The sequence below is a fragment of the Rhyacophila brunnea genome, unplaced genomic scaffold (assembly GCF_057557595.1).
Source record: "Rhyacophila brunnea isolate RB1 unplaced genomic scaffold, BYU_Rbru_1.0 scaffold_11, whole genome shotgun sequence".
Taxonomy (NCBI): Eukaryota; Metazoa; Arthropoda; class Insecta; order Trichoptera; family Rhyacophilidae; genus Rhyacophila; species Rhyacophila brunnea.
In genome coordinates this window covers 26,627,774-26,646,541 of record NW_028232763.1, presented here as the reverse complement: position 1 = coordinate 26,646,541, position 18,768 = coordinate 26,627,774, and positions in this window count along the sequence as shown.

The window sequence follows — 18,768 nt, the reverse complement described above, 5'->3', positions numbered from 1 at the left end:
AAAGCTTTCTTTCTGATAGTAAATAAATACAATATTGCTCACTGACTATCAACAATATACACGATTAATTATTATAGGTCCATTTATATTGCATCCACAGTATTGTGACAACTTACAACTGCATCTTTAAAACTATAATATAATCGCAAATCTGTATATAAGGCTTTCTTTGGTGTTTTTGGATATATAGATCGAGTGGCTACATCAATTTTTATTACCTGTTTTAAAACAACGATGATTTTAAATAATAGTTTGTTAATTAAAAGAAGGAAAATAATTAGCTTTTTGTAATGTAAATATGCGCACAAATAAGGAAGTATTGCGATTACGCGTAGTACACATAATTTTTAAATATTTTGCGTTTTAAGCGCGATCCAAATTGAGGTGCATGTCGCCTACTGTCACGGACTGCCGCTACGGGAAAAAAGTGTGTTATGTCGTTGTTCTTGGTGTTTAAAATTTTATCAGACTGATGCTCTCATCCCGTAGCACATTTTGAACCTTTTAACGAACATTATCATTTAGAAAAATCAGCCGTAATTACTAAAACAATAATGAGGTCACTTCACGTTAAACTGCATCGGCACTTGCATGACGTTTTAAACGTTTTTATCATATCCACATGCCTGCACTTTTCGAATATCATGTCAAAATCACGTTTTTTTGTTTTTACCGGTTGGCACTATGTATTTTTGATAAGAACGTTGTCTATTATCTATGGTCTGCAGGTTGGGTTCTATTATCTATGGATGTCATGCCGCATGTATTTTACGTACGCACACGTAGAAACTGTTTAAATTAATTGAAATTAGCATGAATAATTAATAATAATCCAAATTACTAATACATTATAGTAGGCACTCTTCATGAGTGTCATTCTTCAGTGAATTTACGAGATGGTGCACGTTCAAAATATTCTGCAAAATGACGAAACCATATACAAAATTTTCGCCGAGACAGCGTGACAGTAGGTGAAATGCACATTTAATGTGGATTGCACTTTAGCCACTATATAAGCCTGAAGGTCACTTTTGAAGACTATTCAAGCTGCTACAGTTCATTTCGTCTAAAGCAGGGGTTCACAAAGTGTATCCCGCGGGCCAATTATGTCCCGCGTGACTTTTTGATGTGTCCCGCGAGATTTATGTTAAATCTGTATTATTTGTTATTCTTCATAATATAGAATATTAAAAATTACATTTAAAATTAAATATTCTCTGGCATAAATGAATGATCAGACACTTTGATACTTGTGTATGCGGATGTGAGAAGTGCTTTTTCCGTAAATATGCGTTTAAATAAATAGATTTGCAAGAGAACGTGGAAGCAAAAGCATCTTATCGTGATAAGAATTTAATTGCACTCTATAAAACTTCACTTGAGGTATATCCAAATATAGTTAAACATGCTCATCAAATGGGTTCTTTATTTGGAAGTGCTTATATTTGTGAAAAAACATTTTCTACAATGAGCATTAATGAATCAAACTTAAGATCAAAATTAACAGACAACCATATCGAATATGACGAATCATATACTTTAGTCTAAAGTAGGTATATGATTCGTGAAAGAAAACAAAAATGATAGGATACTTGCATACAAAATTGACAAATTCTTACAGTGCAGTACTAGCATATCAAGTATATCGGTATATAGACAGTATTAAATGACATTACAATTAATTTGTGACACGATGACGAAAAGATATAAATAGAAGTATGTTATTTAGTGGTCGTGTTGGTTAATCTAAACAATTTATGTTGCAGAACTAAGCGATATCCAAGAACGTTGGTGGCACCGTCACCTGGTAAGTTTTTCTAGTCATATAAATAAAATTAATGGAAAATTAATAATGTTTAATTAACACTGAAACATCTCGTTCTTAGTGGCGGAGCATACTGCAAGAAGCCGTGCTTTGCGTGCACGGCTACTCTCAGTGTGCTTTGTCCCTTTGGTATACTTACAAAAGTTTAATGAAGCATTCACATAATTGAATTCAATTTAGTCGATATTAACATATTATACATTTTTTTTTTTATTTATACGTTTATTTTTTTATAAGTAATTATGATATTAATATCGAGAAACCTATTAGTTTCCGGCAATCATTCACGTATAAACGATTAATTGGGGTATTGTCAGCCATCTATCGCATGATTTAATCGTAATAATTACTTAAACATTAAGCTCGGATGATTAACTATTGCGCAATTTTGCCGAACAATAATTCCAGCCTAATTAAATAAATATCTAACAAAAGAAAATAATAAATCAGTAGAAAATCACCTCTACGCTCTGTATTTAAATTTTTATTTTACTTTACTTCGAATTCATATAATATAATATCGTGATGGTTGATGCCTAGACTAGTAAAATAATCACACCTGTGTGAAGAACGATTTCCATTTTATATATCAAGATAGACAACGAATAGTAGTATATAGTTTAAAATACATTTTAATATTGTTTTTTAAATGTTAATTTTCGATGTTTAAAATCAAGCGACTTGCCCTCATTTGCTATTTCCGGTTCACATAATCCTTGATTTCTCGGAATATCAGTTGCCAATAAAAATGTCTGTGAAACACCTACTTAAATAAAATATATTATTAAGTAATGTTAATATTTGTCTGCGTTGCAGCAACTCATTGTTAAAAGGTCGTCACAATCCAGTTACGGGGAATGGGACGATTTGACACCGCGAACTGGCCTCCGCCGATTGGCCTCCGGTAATTGGCCGCCGGTACAATCGGACGCCGGCCCAATTGGACGCCGACCCAATTGGCCTCCGGGAGGATTGGACGCCGCATAGTTCAATTAAATGCGCAAAGGAATAGACGTAAGTTACGATTTGTTGGAGTAAGTAAGCAAGTCAGTTTAATATGCTTCTATCTTCTCAGTAGTTGTACCTTATACATTTCGTGCTTGACACATTTTTAATATAGATTGAGAATAATTATTATGCCTTATGATGTTTATTAAAAGAAAATAACTCTTCCCTCGCTAAAACTTAAGGATGTGCATAATCAATTAATTTATTGTCTATACACGGGTACTTATTTATATTTACAACAAATATTAAAAATAATGTTAGATGTTAGAATGAAAACTACATTATATTTCAGCGTTTTATCGACTTAATATTATAATAAAGCTTAAACATGTATATTATTATGCATAAATGCGTATTTTAAGATAGTATGAAATTAAAAACAAAATATTAAGTAAGTTATCTGCTAAGTATAAATGTTTCAGTAGTTTGATTGATAAACTACTTAGTTACTGGGTATTGGACGAAATCCCGAAGGCCGAAATCCCGAATGGCCGAAATCCCGAAAAATAAAAAAATACAAACATCAATTATTGCGCAATTTTTGCAAGAGAGACAAAACCCCATTTTTTGTGGAAATATAAAAAAAATGTGATTGCGCAATTATTGGTGTTTGTATTTTACATTTTTTTTTATATTTCCACAAAAAATGGGTTTTTGTCTCTCTTGCAAAAATTGCGCAATAATTGATGTTTGTATTTTTTTATTTTTCGGGATTTCGGCCATTCGGGATTTCGGCCTTCGGGATTTCGTCCAATACCCAGTAACTAAGTAGTTTATCAATCAAACTACTGAAACATTTATACTTAGCAGATAACTTACTTAATATTTTGTTTTTAATTTCATACTATCTTAAAATACGCATTTATGCATAATAATATACATGTTTAAGGGGGGACATGCTCGTCGAAGGTCAAAATTGAGTTTTTATTGTATTTTCAAACCATGATCCTGGACACTCCTTAAACGTTGTAGATAGTCTATTTATACAATTTTGAAGCCTTATTATCCTTTATAGTTATTTTAAATATTTGATGACTGCATAAAGTATTTTTGTTACATAAAATAGTATTCTTTTAAACCTCTCGCTCTAATGTTTTAAAATATAGTCATATTTCGGTACATAACTGTGCAGTGGTGTTAAGATTTTTTACGTTTATTAATTTTTAAACGCATTTATGAAACCATTAGTATAATTTATTATGAGATAATTTTTGTAAAATATTCACGATAAAAAATTGTATTGATAATCTCTGTGATCCCAAATTTGACAAGAATTAGGCATTTTATTATTCAAAAAATCGGCAAGATTAACACATTTGAAGATGATTCTAAAGATACTTATTATAAGCTATGTTTTTGACCATTCAAGTGTGATAAACATCTTATGAATAATGATTGCTTTATAATAATTATTGACCTAAGAATAAGGTAGTGTTTTTTTGAAATACGCCATTTCTTTTGTCAGTCCCTAGTGGTTAAGCTACAACATACGGCCGTAGCCATAAATTGACAAACTCTAATTAAAGTAAGGAGTAAAATTATGTTAACGCGCGTGTTTGAACATGTACCTAACCGAATTTTTTTTTATTTTTTTTTAAACGGTACATGTTCAAACACGCGCGTCAATATTATTTTACTCCCTACTTCAATTATAGTTTGTCAATTTATGGCTACGGCCGTATGTTGTAGCTTAACTACTGGGGAATAACAAAAAAAATGGCGTATTTCAAAAAAACACTACCTAATTCTTAGGTCAATAATTATTATAAAGCAATCATTATTCATAAGATGTTTATCACACTTGAATGGTCAAAAACATAGCTTATAATAAATATCTTTAGAATCATCTTCAAATGTGTTAATCTTGCCGATTTTTTGAATAATAAAATGCCTAATTCTTGTCAAATTTGGGATCACAGAGATTATCAATACAATTTTTTATCGTGAATATTTTACAAAAATTATCTCATAATAAATTATACTAATGGTTTCATAAATGCGTTTAAAAATTAATAAACGTAAAAAATCTTAACACCACTGCACAGTTATGTACCGAAATATGACTATATTTTAAAACATTAGAGCGAGAGGTTTAAAAGAATACTATTTTATGTAACAAAAATACTTTATGCAGTCATCAAATATTTAAAATAACTATAAAGGATAATAAGGCTTCAAAATTATATAAATAGATTATCTACAACGTTTAAGGAGTGTCCAGGATCATCGTTTGAAAATACAATAAAAACTCAATTTTGACCTTCGACGAGCATGTCCCCCCTTAAGCTTTATTATAATATTAAGTCGATAAAACGCTGAAATATAATGTAGTTTTCATTCTAACATCTAACATTATTTTTAATATTTGTTGTAAATATAAATAAGTACCCGTGTATTGACAATAAATTAATTGATTATGCACATCTTTAAGTTTTAGAAAGGGAAGACTTATTTTCTTTTAATAAACATCATAAGGCATAATAATTATTCTCAATCTATATTAAAAATGTGTCAAGCGCGAAATGTATAAGGTACAACTACTGAGAAGATAGAAGCATATTAAACTGACTTGCTTACTTACTCCAACAAATCGTAACTTACGTCTATTCCTTTGCGCATTTAATTGAACTATGCGGCGTCCAATCCTCCCGGAGGCCAATTGGGTCGGCGTCCAATTGGGCCGGCGTCCGATTGCACCGGCGGCCAATTACCGGAGGCCAATCGGCGGAGGCCAGTTCGCGGTGCCAAATCGTCCTAGACCCCCAGTTACGGCCTAATCCTCGAAGATAAGTCAATTTAGGAGATGTAAATACTTAATACTTATATATATATATATATATTAGATTAACAGACCACATAACGTTGCCCACTGTCGTCATATGGTAACCAATTTTGAAGTAACTATTAATTCTGTCAAACAACAGTATGTTAATGATCAAAATAAAAGATTATAGATTGCAAAACTATTTTTAGACGTGCTTCTTATTTTTGAGCTTTGACCTTTGAACAAATTCTGTAGAAGAGGAGACTATTGTGTTTTCAGGTGTATCTTCCATCTTAATGGCATACTCAACGAAGACCCCATTTTTACGATGGGAGGTATAGGAATCACTGTACAACATTTATAGTTAGTGGTTGTAACTTCCTTGCCACTTGCCATCTTCCATACACACGACTCCGAATACCCTTCTCGATGTCTTTCTTTCAAATATATCTAACTTTTTCGTATGTTTTTTTTAAATTATAGTTAGATTTTTAGAAAAATGTGTCAATGCAATGCTCAGATCCAAAAATAATGGAATCAGATCGGAAAGGCCTTCGTCTACTAGATACTAGAATATACATCCAGGTTAACAGTGGCGATTGTTTTTGACGCAGATGACACAATCAATTCGTCATAAGATAATATAAAAGAAAACCTTGAAACAGTTCAAATCAGTTATATAATTTATAAATTATGCATATTTCTCATAAATTGACTTAAAATGTTAACCCAAATCATAAGAAAATCCTTGAAACTAACATAGCCATTCAAACAAATACGTACTTATATACAAAAAATAAACCACTAAGTAAGGTCATCACAGTCATCTTCAATATTAATTATTTTAGCTAAAGAATATGATTTTTATTCTATTTTTTATTGTGGAGGTCTCAATTTAAATCAGTGCGTTGGGAATCCACGTCTATAAAGCTACCACTAGGTAGCAGTCTACAAAATCAGCTAATACGTAATTTTCAATTTGGCTTATCTCTACGACTCCATCAGCGTTGTACCTCAGTAAGTAAATATAATAATTAAAAAAAGTATTTACCTAATTACCAACGAATAATTTCTGATACTTTAAGTAAGTAGGCAACTAGAAATATAAAGCAATGACAGAATTGAGAAGGCTCGGAACTTAATTAGAATCTACAGTGCAAATTTGAAAACATCCCGGATGGCCTAAGTATGCCAATTAAACTTAAGTGTGTACTGTATAGATCTTGGGTATCGATTACTTCTTTAAAGAGATACAAAATATCAGGGTCTTAATCGTGAATTCCGCCCACCACATCTTATTTGACTTTATCCAGGTAAATACAACTGGTGAGCCGTAGATGATTTTGAATAAACTGTTTCTGGATAAATTAATACACAATATAATATAACAAGTATATTTTATTTCAATTAACACATTGTTCACAAAAATTAACATTATAAAAACAACTTGGCGTCAATATTATAAATACGAAAAATCGATGTGTTTCGTTTTCTTTGGCGTAACAAAACAAAAACAAAACTTGTGATAAACTAGATTCTTCGACTAGCTTTTAATTATCTTGTTAAATTACACACTCAAGAAAAGGGACCGCTTATTGGAACGCCGTTGGTTTATTTCTATACACTTTAACTTATATAACTAAATTATATAATTATTTATAGTTGTTTTTATTTTTAAAGTAACAACTGCCACCATGGCGTTTAATAGTTTGTTTACGTAAGGGATTGAAAATGGCCGACAATAATAAATTCGCTGCCTAGCAACGGAACAATTCTAAACTATAATATTATACTGTATAATCGTCACGATTGCAGTATCATTATGTGGCGTAATGATTGTGCGTTCGGCTGATAACCGAACAATCGATGGTTTGAATCCAATCGAGTGTGTTTTTGTGTGTGAAAAAATAAATTATGTGTCACATGTCACACGCCAAAAATACACTCTGGTCTGATTTTCCAAACGCGCCTAAAGAAGTATAACTTCAAAAAAAATCTGTCGTATAACGAAATGCCGACAGTTTCTTTATTAGACTTCGAATATTTAAATAAATTTGTTTGCTACATTAATGCTGATATCGACAACTATTAATTGCAAGTGAATGATTATTGCGGGGGACAGTGCTTTCTTATCTATGAAAATGTAGACATGTTGAATTTAACTACCATTAGCTCGAATATAATATCGTTACAAATAGTAAATGAGTCACCTATAGAAACACACATTTTGCAATTTTATCATTTTTTAATAAATAATGCTAAGTGACTATAAATACATCAATACACAGAAGAGTTGGATATAAAGAACCAATTTAAAACATGTAAAACTAATTTCCAAAAATCACTATTGAGTGAATTATAGTTTAACTCACTGGAAGGAACTAGTAGTTTTTACATATTGAATTGCTTATCAAATTGCGTTATTTTTTGCATATATATTTTTTTAAATCTCGTATATGTCTAAGGTGTTTTCAAACACTGTATGTTTAATATGTTACATTCTCAAAACTTGTGAATTATTCGTTGAATAAAAGAAATAGTTTATTAAATTATTAGCATGTGCAAGTACGTTATAACTAAAATTTGGAGTGATCCAGACGTTGGATAGTAATTAGGCTACTTAATTGATATCTTCGTTTAGCACACAAAAAATCAAATATCGAACGTTAATTTTGAAATTTGAAAAATTCAAAAGTTTGATACAATAATTCACCGTATCATAATAATATCTACATAATAACTACATTTTTTTGTTTTTTATTAAATAAATTTATACGTTACTGCTATTAATCGTGTTAGGCTGCGCGCACACGGCAAAGCGAAGTTTCGGATTCATCCGCCAAACGACGTTTGCGTTTTATTTGCGAGCCGATTGCGTTTTAAATGCGTGTCAAATGCGTCAATATTTCGACAATGCTGTCCAAGAGAAAACACGGTTTTCAAGGGGATTCATAAACGCCTTTTTTTGAAACTGCACCCTGCTGCGAGAGTATTTATCTTTCATTACAGTGGCGTACAAGGGTAAATAAATCAATATAAAATCAGTACATAATATTGCATTATACCTACATTTATTTTCCCACTATTGTTTCTTTTGGAGCTGGACTGTTTTATATTGAAAGCGTTTTGAAAATTACCTATTGTTGAGCCTATTATATACCATCATCATCAATACTATCGACCGAAAGCCATAATATATAATAGTAAAAAAAATACGAAATCTAACATAAATTTGGATATTTTATAGATAGGATAATACAATTTATCTATTACAGTTTGGTTTAGGCATAGCTTGATGAATTAAAAAAATGAACTTACAATATGTGTGATACGTATTAAGTAAGAATGAAAAAATGTGCACAATTTTGTCATATCGCCTAAAATATACCAATGCTATTATGGTTTGGTAAGACAGGGCTTAATTGATTTTTAAAATCCAACCAATACCATCTGTAAATTGTAGTCGTATTTCAATAAGAACATATACAATTGACTGAAAAAGGTTAATGTGCACTATTTATGGCGGACCTTAACAGCTTACCTGCACCCTTCGCCACTGTACGTACATTTATTTTCCCACTATTGCTTCTTTTGGAACTGGACTATTTTATATCGAAAGCGTTTTTAAAATTACCTATTATTGAGCCTTGTATGTATCATCATAAACTTTGTCTGATTAATACTATCAACCGAGGGTACTTGATGGAGTTTGAATTTAAATTCTAATTAATTTAAGTTTTGTACTATTCCACTTGAGTATTTTTTTGCGATCAGGCTTTTGCCTTTCAACATTTTGCGCACTCGCCAATGGCAAATACACATTGACATCAAATTCTAGCTACAATAAAAAAAGATTATAACTTAATACACGAAGAAAGGGTAAAAACCTTATAATACACGTTGTTTTTTTAAATGTGTCTTATGTGGCTTATTGCGTTTTATTTTAATTAACTACCAAATATGTTGAAATTTTATTATAGTACTATAGAAAATGTGTGTTCTTATTATTTTTCTTGATTATTATTTAAAATAATATTATGGACAACGTAGTTTTAATTTCGGTTAACCTACAATATTCATGTCAAAATATAACGTATAACATTACGTAATAAAACCATCGTAATACAAGGGACACACAGCAGACAATTAATTGGTAGGTAAGTATATTATAAATACAATTATATCATATAGGTAGCTATATTATTTATATGTAGTTTTGTATTGTAGTATTCAAAATGAATTAAATAACACCATTTATCTATATAGGAAGGTAGGTACATTTATTTATAAACCCTTACTCCGGATATTAGGTATATTACAGTGGCCAAATGTTTTTTTGTGCACACAATAATAATAGAAGAAACCTACACAATAAACTGACATAATTTCTATACAAAATCATTACCATCTGGAAACGTCTTTTGTCTTTTTTATGAAATGCAGTCTCCATAATATCACCACCAAAATACAACGGATTTGTAATTGATTTATTTCAAAACACTACATTTTAGTTATTGATTTTTAATTATATTTAGGACATATTGGTAGGTACTGCGTACTTTTTATATAAAGATCAATATTATCCTAAATGAATTAAGAAATAATAACTGCATTTATCTATAGGTATACCTCGGTAAAAACATTTATTTTTTAAATTTAAAGTAGTTATTGCTATCTTTGTATTTTCAATAACACCTACTTACAATAAGTTTTAATTCAATTAGTCTACTGTCCGCATGCAAAATTATGTGTAGGAGAACATTTGATTTGTTTTTTTATACTTATACCCAAGAGAACATTTTTCATATAATATCTATATTTTTTTTATTCAAATGATTTAATCAGATTATAATAATCTGATTAAAACATTTGAAACCATTGTATGTTAATACAGCGTAAAGACCCAATGGGTTGGGTGAATGGCTAACAAGTGACAACATTCTTCGCAACAAGTTTATTTATTAATATAATTTCCATTCCAGTGGACCCCAATGTGTTTCGCTTTGGAGCAAAAATGTTAATTATTTAGCTAGGTACCTACTGTATTCTGTTTACTAAGTATTCACACTTACATGATTTATAAATAATAATATGTAATGTTTAATAATAATGTGTAATAATATGTAATATTAAATATATATAGGTCATACCGGTCATACAGAACTGAGTAATAAGATATGCGAAAGCCAGTCACCATCGACCAAGAATCTGAAGCCAGCAACGCAAGAAATACTAAGCCCGTTTAGTGTCTTCGAATATTGCCAATATTGAATGCGCGTTTCGTTTATGTTAGAAACTTTAATGCATATTATGATACATAATGTAAATATTGAAAATAACATATTCTTTATCACGTGGTTGTTGACTATACTACTACTACTACTACTATGACTTATAGATATACGTACCTAATATAATGTTTTCCTAATTCCCACCAATAAATAGCTGGCACTACATATTATTACTAATAAAAATCATCAATTATCTATACTTACATGATTCCAATATATTACACAAGGAATTATAAATCTGGATCTATGTAAAAGAAGTGCCTATGTCAAAATTGTCTAATATGTAGTTAAGTGTTGAAAAGTTCTTAAAAATTTTCAATAATTGCTTTATTTTTTAGTTTTGTCCAAATTATTTACTTGTATTAAAAACAAAAAAAAATCTATAGTGCATCATTATTGTTAAAATTATCAATTAACAAGTCTGAAAGGTATTAAACAATCGCTTGTACTGGAACTAGCTAAATAATTAACATTTTTGCTCCATAGCGCAATACATTGGGCTCCATTGAATGGAAATTATATTAATAAATAAACTTTTTACAAAGAATGTTGTCACTTGTTAGCGATTCGCCCAACCCATTGGGTCTTTACGCTACTACGTACTTATCTATAAAAATCATTAATATCCTAAATGAATTAAATAACAGCATTTATCTATAGTAAAAGTTAAAGTAGGTAGGTATTGCCATCTTTGTATTTTCAATAATGCCTACTTACTAAAGGTTTCAAATCAACTAATCCATTGTTTACACGCAAAATTTATGTGTTAAGAAACATTTGATCTGGTTTTATATACAAATATAAATATACATATTAATACAATTATTCATAATGACTTCATTCAAGCACAATAGTCGCAATAATCAATGATCTCCAACTACGAGTGATTTATTAATAGTATATGCTTAGAGTATAGAAATATGTATATGGTATTTTGCCATTTATGATTTATAAATACACTTGCGTCCATTCAAACATTTACACTGGGATGATATTAGGTACTTATATGTTTGAAAGGGTAATATTACAAGACACCTGCATTAAAATTTATTATTTACACCAAAACAATTATCAATCTATTATTTACTGTATAAGAAATGTTTAAATTATACCTAATCATTAGTAAGTAGGTATAGAAAAACAATTTTCCCTCCAAATGTGCATATAACAACTAGGTATACCTCAAATAATTAGTTCGTACCAAGAAAAATACTGTTGTTCGGATAGGTTAATCATTAAATCCCTATCTTGGTTTTAAATTTTTAGTTGATGAAACTGATTCCTATGAAATGATAGGTATTGTATAAAAAAATCGTGAAATTATATTTCAAATGTTAATACCGATAGCAGATACTTAGTATTTTTGTTGTTGTTGTTATATTGTTTCAATTGTTGTATCTATGTATAAAAAATATAAACACTTACCAATTGCAGTTTTCTCTTTTTTTTCCTTCTCCTCGAAATCCTGTATAATTTCTTTACACAAACTCACCCACGCATTTTGTTTAATTATTTTATTGCTATAGTCTGCACACTTATAGTTCCAAAGACATGGGTGGTTTTTGATCGCCACAATAAATGAATCCGTGTCACAATCCATAACGTCTTAATCACAACGTAGTCTGAACTAAACTAATTGTTATTTAGTTTAAGTAAAAGAACTTTCTATAAAAGGGTTAGCGAAAAAACAAAAATGGTAGGTATTTGGTATTTTTTTAAAACAAAGCCGTTTCAAGAAATCTGCCAGGACCGAACTTTTGAAAGCTGAAATTTATGGGGGCGCGTATTAAGAAATATTACTGATTAACCACATAATTATGTTCAGAAAGGCCTAATAAATTTTATTTACCAATGACAAACTCATGACCGGATGAGTGGGTATTTTTCATTAAAAAAATGGTTCCATGACAAAACAGGACAGTGACAAAACAGAACACCTGGAGAAAACCTGGCTGTTCTATTTTATCATGTTCTGTATTGTTATTGTTGTCGAAGTCATGATGAATTGTTTGCAACCAGAAAGATTCACTTGAATGCTTAATGCTTATTTGGACTATGTCTGCATTTGCGTATAGCTAACAAAAACCCGCATGAAAGTCATTAAAAATAATTTCTACACTATGAAAATATCATCAAATTAAAAAACGCTTTCGATATAATATAACAGAATTCTATTCCAAATCAAGCAATAGTGGAAAAAATAAATATAGGTAAAATGGTAAAAAAGAAATACTTAATAATTATGTAGGTAATGTTTATGGAAAAAATAAATATAGGTAAAATGGTAAAAAAGAAATACTTAATAATTATGTAGGTAATGTTTACATATTATATTTTTATATTTTATTTTTCTTAGTTCGCCACTGGCGACAAAAAAAAGTTTTTTTTTAATTCTTCGGATAGTGCAATAAATAAATTCTTACATAATAGCACTAACGGTGAAAACAAAAAGTACTAGTATCCATAATAGCTATAAGTTTGTCGAACACAATAAGGCACATATTGTATGACATAATTTATTACTTTAGTCCGAAAAAATTAAAAAAATCTTCCTTCTTTCTTAATTAGTGTCATCAAGAATTTCACAGTGGCGTTAATGCAATGGGGAAAACAGATATAATTTAATTAAAATATTTTATAGGTTTTTTGTATATAATTTGTTAGAACAATGTAATATATTATTATACCTATTGTATCTTTTATTAAATAAACATTTAAAACATATTATTCATAAACATTTGAAATATCTCCCCTTAAAATCTGTTCATATTTCCAATAGAATATTATTGCTTAGAATTCAATAGCTACATATTAAAAAGATAGCTATTGTAATGAGACTATATCAGGTAATTTCGTGTTAGTGTACCTACTAATATTTCAATCTATTTTTTATGAAAGGTGTTTTGAATTCATAACTACCAACTTTTTTTGAATATGTAATTGAATATGGTACTGTAGCGGCTAAATAGATAACTTGTACCTATTAATACCGACAGAACTGTCTGCCTTCAGCAAACGGCCCCTCTAGGGTACGAAAAGACCGGATCATCGCCCTCCAGTCTATTAGTCAGCTGGTCTTGAATAAGTAAGTAACCCTCCTCCTAGCTACCATTCAAATATAATAATAATATTAAATAAGTAGTATTAATTATAATAATATTAGTCAGTCAACCTTAAAGGGTTAGATACATCGCGTGATGTATACAGGTCGATCGGGATTGGTTGAGATACCTCATACGATATGTCGCATAGCCTGTCGACGCTCCAAGGACAGGAGCAAACAGGATAAAAAAATCTTTAATAATAATTTATTAATAAATAATAATAGTACAAAACTTAAATCAATTAGAATTTAAATTCAAACTCCATCAAGTACCCTCGGTCGATAGTATTGATGATGATGGTATATAATAGGCTCAACAATAGGTAATTTTCAAAACGCTTTCGATATAAAACAGTCCAGCTCCAAAAGAAGCAATAGTGGGAAAATAAATGTAGGTATAATGAAATATTATGTACTGATTTTATATTGATTTATTTACCCTTGTACGCCACTGTAATGAAAGATAAATACTCTCGCAGCAGGGTGCAGTTTCAAAAAAAGGCGTTTATGAATCCCCTTGAAAACCGTGTTTTCTCTTGGACAGCATTGTCGAAATATTGACGCATTTGACACGCATTTAAAACGCAATCGGCTCGCAAATAAAACGCAAACGTCGTTTGGCGGATGAATCCGAAACTTCGCTTTGCCGTGTGCGCGCAGCCTTATAGAGAATGAAAAATAGCTCATTTTCGCTTGGACTTACCGTAGTTTACCTCTCATATATGTACAGATATAATCGTAGAAATAGCGGTAACCACAATATTTTATTATGGCTGAAAATATATAATGGAAATTCTTTCTATGACTGTTTCTTGTGTATCTAAAATGATTTAAATATATTAAAATTCTTACCGATTCAAGAGTCACAATTTTGCAAACATGTCTTGTGTTATTATTCTGTCAACTCATTAATTTCAATTATCAAATAAAACCATGTGTTTGCAATACAAATTAAGCTCCCATGTTTGAGGGCTGCCGCTTCGCATCGTAATAAAGATACGAGTACTCCAAAAAGGGGAGGGGATTGCTTAAGGGGGCAGAAACATCGTAAGTGCGCGCATTTTAGGGATTTGGACCCTAACAAGTCGTACCATTTGCGTTAGCACCATACATATTTTTGCTTTTTACCTCCTGTAATATGTGCTCAGCAAAGTTTTCGTTTGGAGAATATTATATTTTCTTTTTGTTTATTTTTAAACTCATACTACTATAACGATGTATATTACCCGCACGGCGAAATTTCAGGTGAGTATCGTGAGTTTAGTTAAGAAGCTACCAGAGAAATTTTTACCTTTAATGAACGCTAATTATTTTATCAAGTGGAGATTTTTTCATAATTATCTTCTGTTACAGGTGAGAGCAAAATCGAACGGAACAGAAAACCGATTCCTAGATATTGCAAGCAATAGTAATCAGTAAGAGACTGTCCTGTTTACTTGCATCATATTATATGATTCTTTCGATACTATTCACCGAAATCCAAATAGTCTCGAAAAGTTAATTGTTTTATGGAGTATGCCAGATAAAATCGGTTAAAGCCAAACGTCGACAAGGTACAGTGACCTGATAAATGAATTCCTTGGGAAATCGATAGCATCCACTAGAAGGGTCCCAAAAGAATATAAAAAAGTGGAGAAGGTTGAATCATAATTTAACAGTACTTTGATACTTATTTCAGAGTGATTGCGATCTTCAGCCGTGAAGAGGTAAAGAAGAAATTATTGTTTCACAACCAATAAAAAATGACACATCTAAAAACCATTGAATCTAAAAAAAGTTATCACGAAAATATTGTATCTATCATTTATTTTATAAATAATATAAAGGGTACAGCAGTCAATCATGTTAATTTTCAGGCAAATCTGATAATATTATACTTTTTTTTGACGAGAAGTTTTAAGCAATTTTTTATGTCAAAAAACGCTAGTTTTATCTCTAAATACCAGTTGCAATTTTTTCAAGCTAATTGCCTATTCAAAAATGTTATAGCTGGCAGGAAAAACGTAAAGTAGGAAACGCTGCTGTACACTGTGCTACAAGCTAATAAATGTGTCTCCTGAGTAAATACAATACACGTGTCTCGTACCTTGCGCAAATCCTTCACACTCTCACATTCTCTAGAACCGGTTCTGTTTCCAAGTTTACTACGAAAAGTATCATCATCGGTAACCATGGTACGTAAATATTTACACTAGCTCCATAGGTAAACTGGAAATCTGTAATTTATCTGCGGTGTAACGAAAATAGACGCCTAAATATTAATATTGTACAAAAAACTTTTAGGAAAATTCTCTATACTGTTTGGAACGTTTGCGAATATTTCTCATTTGTAATTGGATCCTCAAATTGAAACGAGGGTTGGGGCCACAATGTGTGAGTCAATTTCACACGTTTTTAAACTTGTTAGTGTAACCGTGCACTCAATTACCCATACCATAGTTTGTCCTTTTGGAAATGGTTATCGTTTTGTTTCAAAGGAAAATTATTTCAGGCGGCACTCGGAAAGCATATAACAACGGTTCAAATGGATATTTTTAGTGAAATTGAAATTTGTTTTTATAGTTTTCCGTGCGGTGGAAAAAAATAATGAATTGTTTCAAATGATCATGGTATATGTAGGGATTGTAATACCAAATGCATATTATATCAATACCGGTATTTCGGTATTTCTTATTGAATACCGGTATTCGTCAAAACATACTAAAGAAAAAAAGAATTACCTATCAACTATTAAAATCTATTTCAAACCTAAAATACCTATCTAAATTTATTATGTTGACATATTTATAAATAAGTATGTATAGATCATAATATTTTAGAACTGCTAATATGTACAAAAAGTCCGGACACAGCAGGAAAATCTCTCTCAAATTCAACGTTTGTTTGATGTACTATCAACGTTAGATCAATAGTTATAGAATAATTGGAAATATTTTCCACGAATGTTTTCTTTTTCGAAATATGTTAATTTATCACGACAATGTTTGAGGGACTTTATTTTAATATTATTTAATTTTTGTTGGTTTCAGTCAATATAATTGCGTTTTGGCAGTATAACACTTATACACTACAATTTATTATTGAATATAGTAGTAAGAATTGAAAAAATACATTAAATTCGTTTTCGAAAAACATAAACGTGTACGCTTTGTTAATACCGAAAATACCGGTATTTTTGATTTTTGAAACTGGTATTTCGTTATCGATAAATAATTGAATACCGGTATTGCAATCCCCAGGTATATGGACATTCAACTTAAACTGAATCGTCGTTGTCTGCAATAAAATAATTACATTAAACTTAATAGAATAATTTACCTAAATAAACGTTTGTTTTAGCTAGTTTAACTCCTCTTGAGTCATCCGAAACACGTAGTCAAGCCAGGTTCAACGTCGTGTCTTCATTCATAGTGTCTCTTTCGTATCTTCTCATTACTCCTAAATTTATAACACCGCACTCCGTATATTAAACCTATTATTTTTATGATATCCACCGCAAACATCTGTTCTTAAAGTATAAATGGTTGCCGGTGCTCTGACTCGCCTGAGAATTTCAATTTGGCTTTCCTGTTATTAAAGTCAACCGGATCCCGACGTCTTGGAAGGCCACTAAAAACCATCCGCAGGGTATATACCGCAGAGCTACAGAATGCTGGCCTGACCTGGGAAGACGCAAGAAATCTTGCGAGCGACAGAGTTTCTTGGAGCTGTGCGGTATTCATAATTACTTTAATTAAGTGGCCGATAAAGCGAAGAAGAAAAATAGTTTAACCCATATTTTTTTTAAATTATTTGAATGATTTGGTTGTCGGGCAGAAGGACTCCAGTCAGCGTTCAGTGGTACGCAGGACTTAGTATGTCCATTATTTGGTCTGCCCGTCTAAAGTGATATTTGCATCATGAGCTTTTTTCCAGGTTATAATTTTGTGCGGTACATGAACAAAGACTGGAGAGTTCGGCACAGGCAAATCAAGGAAAGTATTATCACAAATGTTAAGCTCGCTTGTGATGGACTCGTCTGCCCTAGGTATTGTGATCGAGAAATCTCGTCTCGAAAATTCTCGAGAAATAATCGGAAATGGTGAATCTCGAAAATTTTAGAATCGTTACTAGGCAAAAAATAAATAACACAGGGAAAAGAGAGACACCGACTGCAATATGATCTTTGAAAAATCACCATTAAAATAAAAAGGAGGCAAAAAGATAAAAATACCGCTCTACTTTGATTCATAACATAGAAAATCCAGTTATTGACTGCGATAATGAACGAAATTGCTCGATGATGAGCTTAAATAAAACAACTCGACCGGGATCCTGGACTGAATTTCTGAAATTTATCAGCAAGAAGCAGTTATTTGATTATAATGTTGATTTATCGAGAATTATCGAGAAAACCTATATTCTTAAATTCGAGAATTCTCGAATCTCGAGAAATTAAAAATCGAGAAATCACAAGCTCTAGTTTATCCATATCAAATACATAACAGTATCTACTTTTCTTCCGCCATCTCTACCCAAGTATCGGAAGCATATAATATACAAATCAGGAGATAGTACTGCTTCTCATATAAATTGTATTGGAAGCAGGGACAATACTAGCATGTATCGTTTCTATACATTTATTAACTGGCAATTTTATTATAATGTGTTTGATATATTATTATGCTTTATGAATACCACTAAACGCAAATTATATAAATCTCTTCTTTTCACTTACAAATATTTTTTTTTCAGTTGAAATTAAAATGCAATCCAATGTATATTACAAAAGAAAATG